At 41.9% G+C, this 6332-nt stretch overlaps 1 long non-coding RNA gene across 1 annotated transcript; it reads left to right on the top strand.

Annotated features, from left to right (window-relative positions):
- LOC126629859 (uncharacterized) lies at positions 1-1595 on the top strand. Its single transcript, XR_007625875.1, has 2 exons — positions 1-61; positions 1419-1595. It is a non-coding gene; the product is annotated as an uncharacterized LOC126629859 (long non-coding RNA).
- The last annotated feature ends 4737 nt before the right edge of the window (positions 1596-6332 follow it).

Raw genomic sequence — 6332 nt, forward strand, 5'->3', positions numbered from 1 at the left:
CAACCTCGGGAGTGTCGGGGGACTTTCCGGCCATCTCCGGCCGTTCCACGACGAAATGATGGTATATAATTACTTCCTTCGTCTTGCTCTTCGTTTTGGTACCTAGATCGGGGTCTAGGTTTGTGTGTAGTGGTCGGCCGAAGCTGTTGAAGCTCCGGTGGTTGTGCTTGGCAAGACCAGGCTTCCCAGGCCGGTTCCAATGTCAAGTGGGCCTTAGGCCCGTGTGGGGAGTCAACCCAAATCCTAACCCTTTTCCTTTTAAATTGTTTTTAGTTTTTTTATTAGTTGTTTAGGACCTTAAGGCCCTCGGGCCGTTTATGTTTAGGGCCTGTAGCCCGTGACCCAACCCAAAACCTTTTAAGGTTTTAATTAATTTCTATTTTAGAAATTAAGGCCTTAGGCCATTTAGAAGGTGGGCTTTCACCCTTTTGCCAAAACCCATTAGCTTTAGATAAAACCCAAAACCCTTAAGGCCTTTCGGCCCAACCCAAAACCCCAAGCCCAATCTAACTTTGACCTTGACCAGTTGACTCTGACTGTTGACTCGGTCAACGGTCAGAGTTGACTTTGACGGGTCAACGGTCAACGTTAACTTCTTGAGTTGACTTTTTGGGGTTTCGTCCAGGACCCCTCTTAAGCTAATTTCGACGTCCTGGACTCGTTTTTGAAGTTCGTTTTCCCAAATTCAATTGTTAAAATAGAGTTTTATTAATTGGACCCTTTATGTGCTTAGGGGCAATTATTGGTGACGTTTTCTTGTTCGTTAGTTTGCATGGCTCTTCGGCGGCTAAGTACTGTGAGTGGACCCCTTCTAAAAATGCATGTTTTAATAGTAGAAATGCATACATGAAAGGCATGATTTAATGATTACGTTTTATGAAACGTTTTGAGATAATATGCTTATTAAGGCTAGTTTGAATTATTACTATTTTTCTTATAACCCATGTTCTTATAGAATATCCGATGGATGACGATATGATATTTAGAACTTGTTTCGAACACCTTTTTATAGTATAGATGATGGATGACTTTATACTATGAAGTTGTTTTTCAATATATATATGTTCAATGGTTTTGTACTTACCTAGTGGTCCTTTCCGCTACGGGACGTAGGGATAGATTCCAGTCCGTCCCGGGCGACGGTTTGGTGTTGGCATAGGGCCTGGAGGGTGTTTCCTCTGGCATTTAAGACCAGGGACGGGGAGCCGGCATGAGGCCTGGGGGTTATCGGACAATTCACTAGTGATTATTATATATGAGTTATGATTTGAGATACTGCACATCATGCTAGGTTTCGAAAAACCTATGTTTATCATTATATATGTGTTTTCATAAACCTGGGGGTTAGTATGTTGATAATTGTTTTATTATAATTATATCAAATTGGTCCACTCATGTTTGTTTTGCGCCCTCTTCAGGATTTAGAATCGAGGCGTACAATCCCGGCATCCAAGCACTTCCGTTTCGGTATCTTCGAGTCCTCTTGGTGTGGAACCCATTCTTTTATTCATTAAATTTTATATTATTTCTTTTAATATTCTAGTTAATTATATGCTCTGAACACGTTCCTTAAATGCATATTCCTTATTCTTTTACATTTATAAGTTTTATCTATCCTTTATTTTCAGCAATTGCACTCAATAAATGGCTTTCGTCACCCTCGGGTGTTGGCCAGCATGTGACCATCCTGATGTCCCGAGGATATCGGGATCGGGGCGTGTCAACCTGTCCTAAAAAAATCATACATGAGCATCACTCATGACAATCACCATCATAGATGAGCCTCACTCATGTCAATCATACATAAACATTCATGAGCATCACTCATGTTAGTCATACATAAACATTCATGAGCATCACTCATGTCAACATCCATGAGCATCACTCATGTTAATCAACATAAACATTCATGAGCATCACTCATGTCTATCAGCTTCGAAAGCTTCATTTACAAAGCTCTAGCTTCGAAAGCTTCATTTATATAGCTCCAGCTTCGAAAACTTCATTTACAGAGCTCCAGCTTCGAAAGAGTCATTTACTTCGAAAGCTTCATTTATAGAGCTCCAGCTTCGAAAACTTCATTTACAGAGCTCCAGCTTCGAGAACTCCAGCTTCGAAAGCTTCATTTACAAAAGCTCCAGCTTCGAAAGCTTCATTTACAAAGCTCCGACTTCAAAGCTTCATTTACAAAAGCTCCAGCTTCAAAGCTTCACTTTCAAAGCCTTACCTATAAAACTTCACTTTTAAAGCTTCACCTACAAAGCTTCAGTGCATGGTATACAAAGACCGCCTCCGAACAATTGCCACTTCGGCCCATACATGGATTGAATTTGAAGTCTCCAGCCAACATACTCTATTGACTGAAGACTTAGGGGACTACACTATATACCATATATTGGGCTTCCGCAACTGGGCCTCATAAAAAATACTTAGGGGACTTAGCCCATTATTTATGTACTGAGGAGCGAACCCTTATTCTATAAAATGGACTCTCTCACTTTCATTAGAAAGCGCCCATTATTCATGTATTAAGGAGCGAACCCTTATTTTATAAAAGAGACTCCCTCACCTTCATTAAAGAGAGACTCTTAGCCCATCACTTATGTATTGAAGAACGAACCCTTATTCTATAAAAGGGACTCCCTCACCTTCATTAGAGAGCATCGCCACCAGTTGAGCAACCACCTCGCAGCGAGCATCACTCCTAAACCATCACTTATGTATTGAGGAGCGAACCCTTATTCTATAAAAAGGACTCCCTCACCATCATTAGAGAGCATCGCCGCCTGCTGAGCAACCGCCTCGCCACGAACATCAACTATAGCCCATCATTTATGTATTAAGGAGCGATCCCTTATTCTATAAAAGAGACTCCTTCACCTTCAACGCCACAAGCCGAGCCAACCAAGACAACATAAGCCACAAGCCGAGCAGCCTCGCAACATGTGCTACTTCTAGTTGAGCATCATTTCACGTTGAGCACCGCCTCATATCGAGTATCAGCTCTGGACGACATCTAGTTACTTCGGCCCACACATGGACTGAATTTCAAGTCTCCAGCCAAAAGACTCTCTTGACTGAAGACTTGGGGGACTACTGTTGGTACCATATTATATTGGGCCTCGTTACTTGGGCTTCCAAACATTGAGCCCATGATTTATGTAAAAAGGGAGGAGCCCTTAGTCCATAAAATGAACTCCTCACCCTCACAATTCTGAGGCCTCACATCCCCAAACAGAGGCTTTCATATTCGGAGCAACTCTCTCACAACAGAGAAACTTTCTCAAACTCTTTCTTTCTCTAGGGGACTCCCTTTCACACTTGTAATCCATACATTCATACAGAGAAATACAATCAACATCAGTGTGGACATAGCCCAAACATTGGGATGAACCACGATACATCTTGTGTTCTTTACTTTTTTGCAGATTCACGGTAGGATTTACGTCATTCCAAGACCCCTCCAGTTTTGTGCATCAACAAACTTTAAGACATGTCACAAATACCATCAAGGCACAATATGGAGGCACTTTGAAGGATGCATTGATGTACTTAAAGCCATACACCAAGAGGATTGATAGCTTGCAGGTGCCGACGGGGTACCAACCACCAAAGTTCATGCAGTTTGACGGAAAGGGAAACCCAAAGCAACACATCGCTCATTTCGTCGAAACTTGTAACAACGCTGGGATGGATAGAGACTACCTCGTAAAGCAGTTTGTTTGTTCTTTGAAGAGAAACGGGTTTGATTGGTACACAAACCTAGAGCCTGTGTCCATAAATAATTTGGAGTAGATGAAGCGATAATTCTTGAACCGTTTTTATAACACCCATCGCACCGTCAGCATGATGGAGCTTACAAATACAAAGCAGTGGAAGGACGAGCTAGTCGTCGACTATATCAATTGATGGTGCTAATTGAGTCTCGACTACAAAGATAGACTTTCGAAGATCTCCTCGATCGAAATGTGCATACAAGACATGCATTGGGGACTACACTACATCCTTCAAGGTATTAAGCCTTGAACCTTTGAAGAGTTGGCTACCCACGCCCATGATATGGAGTTCAGCATCGCCAATCATGAAAATAAAGAGCTGATTGCTAATTATAAGAAAGACAAATTTTTTGGGCATAAAATGGACAAATCTGTGAAAGAGTCTGCCAAGAAAGCAATGGTGGTTAACATGGTTCTCGTCAGAATCTCCACAAGAGATTAAAATAATGAGGTGAAGCAGAACGAACCTTTTCATGATCAGGAGAGTTATAAACACACTTTGAAGGAACTTGAGAAGAAGAGTTACCTATTCCTCGACACCGATGTGGCTGCCATGTTGAAGGATTTGCTTGACAAGAAGCTGATCGAGTTACCCGAGTGCAAACGACCAGAAGAAATGAATTGAGTAAACAACCCAAGATATTGAAAATAGCACCGCATCATCAGTTATCCAGTCAAAAAATGCTTCGTGTTGAATGACACACCCCGACCAGAGTCAAGGCATGCTAGCCGTCACCCGAAGATGACATAACCAAAGTGTGAATGATGTAAAAATGTGGATAAATTAAAACTGAAACTATAACTTATTTAAACTACTAAAGTGAGTGCGCACTAGTGGGTAGAACTCATAACATACAAATGATCAGAGCACAGATGACAAATACTGCAATCGAAACTAGAAAAGTACTTAGTACATAACTGGAAACAGTTCTTACATTAAATAGACATATGTCATAAATTTCTCATCGAAGGTAACCGTCTACCCCAAGATTTGCCAAGAATCCTCGTCGATATGAAAGCTCAGATACTAAAACCTGGAAGACGAAAAACAAGGGTAAGTGGGCCTGAAAATAAAGTTTTAATAAAAACCTTTGAAAATGTTATAACCCATCACCGTAAAATATGTATAGTTTCCAAAATATACATATTACGTATAGTATGAAAATACTTACCATAGCCTGCAAAACGTAAATAAGGCATGACATCCCAAAATCACAAAATCTCAACAATAATATAAGTAAAATCAGGTGCTCAACAACCTATGCTAGCACACCAGCCGAAGTCGCCTAATGCGACCTGTACGATTGAACCTATTGCTCATTAATCTATACTAGCACATGGTTGATGAAACTTTGATACGAAGATCATCCATCCCCATCACGATGCGCAATTTCTTCCCTGAATTAATCACTCGATCAAGACTCCTTCCTATGAAGATTGCGAGGAACGCCTCTCCAAGATAGCTTGACAAATTCAAACCAAAGGCTCATTGCTTGCATGAGCTGAAACTGCAAAGGCACTACACGCTCATTGCCTGCACGAACTGAAACTACAAAGGCACTACACGCTCCTTGTCCGCACGAACCTAAAAGGTGACACCAAATGCTTTTCATCTGCACGAGCCTAAAAGGCAACACCAAAGCTCCTCGTCTGCACAAGCATAAAAGGTGACAACAAATGCTCATGGTCCGCAAGAGCTACGTAAGGCACCAAATTTTTTTTGAAGAAAACGTTCGTTGAGTTGAAACCCGAAAGGGCGACTCAAGCAAAAGTTAAGACACCAAAAAAACATATTTGAACTACGTTATGACTTGATCTCTTTTTCGGAAAGGTACATAGACAACTTGAAAACGAGAGTCAAGTTCAGTCACATAAAAAAATAAATGTTCCAACCTTATAGACGAAGAGGCAAGATCAAGGCATCATTCCGAAACTAAGTCTTCGAAGTTGTTATGCAGAATCTTGAGCAAGCATTCCAATGTCTATATTCCAAGAATGAGCAAGCATCAAAAGTATTGTGGAGCAGAGAGTCTCAAAGGCGGTGCAAGCACAATGTGCATCAAAGGCAACGCAGTCCCAAATGCGGCACCTGTAGCAGTGGCAGCCAGTAGCGACGTGTCCTTGTCCTCTCAGGTAGCAATGTGTCATTTTCCTCACAGTGGCATCAAAGCTTGTCATAGCAGCATCACAGCAGCGATTTGTCCTCACAGACAGCGGTGTGTCCTCGTCTTCGCAGGTAATGGCAATACGTGTAGTCAGGTGACTCCCTTGCAGCAGTGGCAATACGTGCACTCCATCGACTTTCTTACGGCTAGCACACTCTTTTGTAGCTATCACACTCCCTTGCAGCGAACACACTTCTTTGCAGCAGTCTCTATTACGGCAAACAACATTTCTTGCGACGAACAGATTCTCGTGCGGCGAATAGCCTCCCTTATGGCAACCTTCATTACGGTAAACAAACTCTCTTGCAGCGACCAGTCGCTATTGCGATAAGCAGCAATCCCTTGCGACGATCACACTGCCTTACGACAATCACACTCCCTTATGGTGAGC

This window comes from Malus sylvestris, chromosome 7 (genome assembly GCF_916048215.2).
Source record: "Malus sylvestris chromosome 7, drMalSylv7.2, whole genome shotgun sequence".
Classification (NCBI taxonomy): Eukaryota; Viridiplantae; Streptophyta; class Magnoliopsida; order Rosales; family Rosaceae; genus Malus; species Malus sylvestris.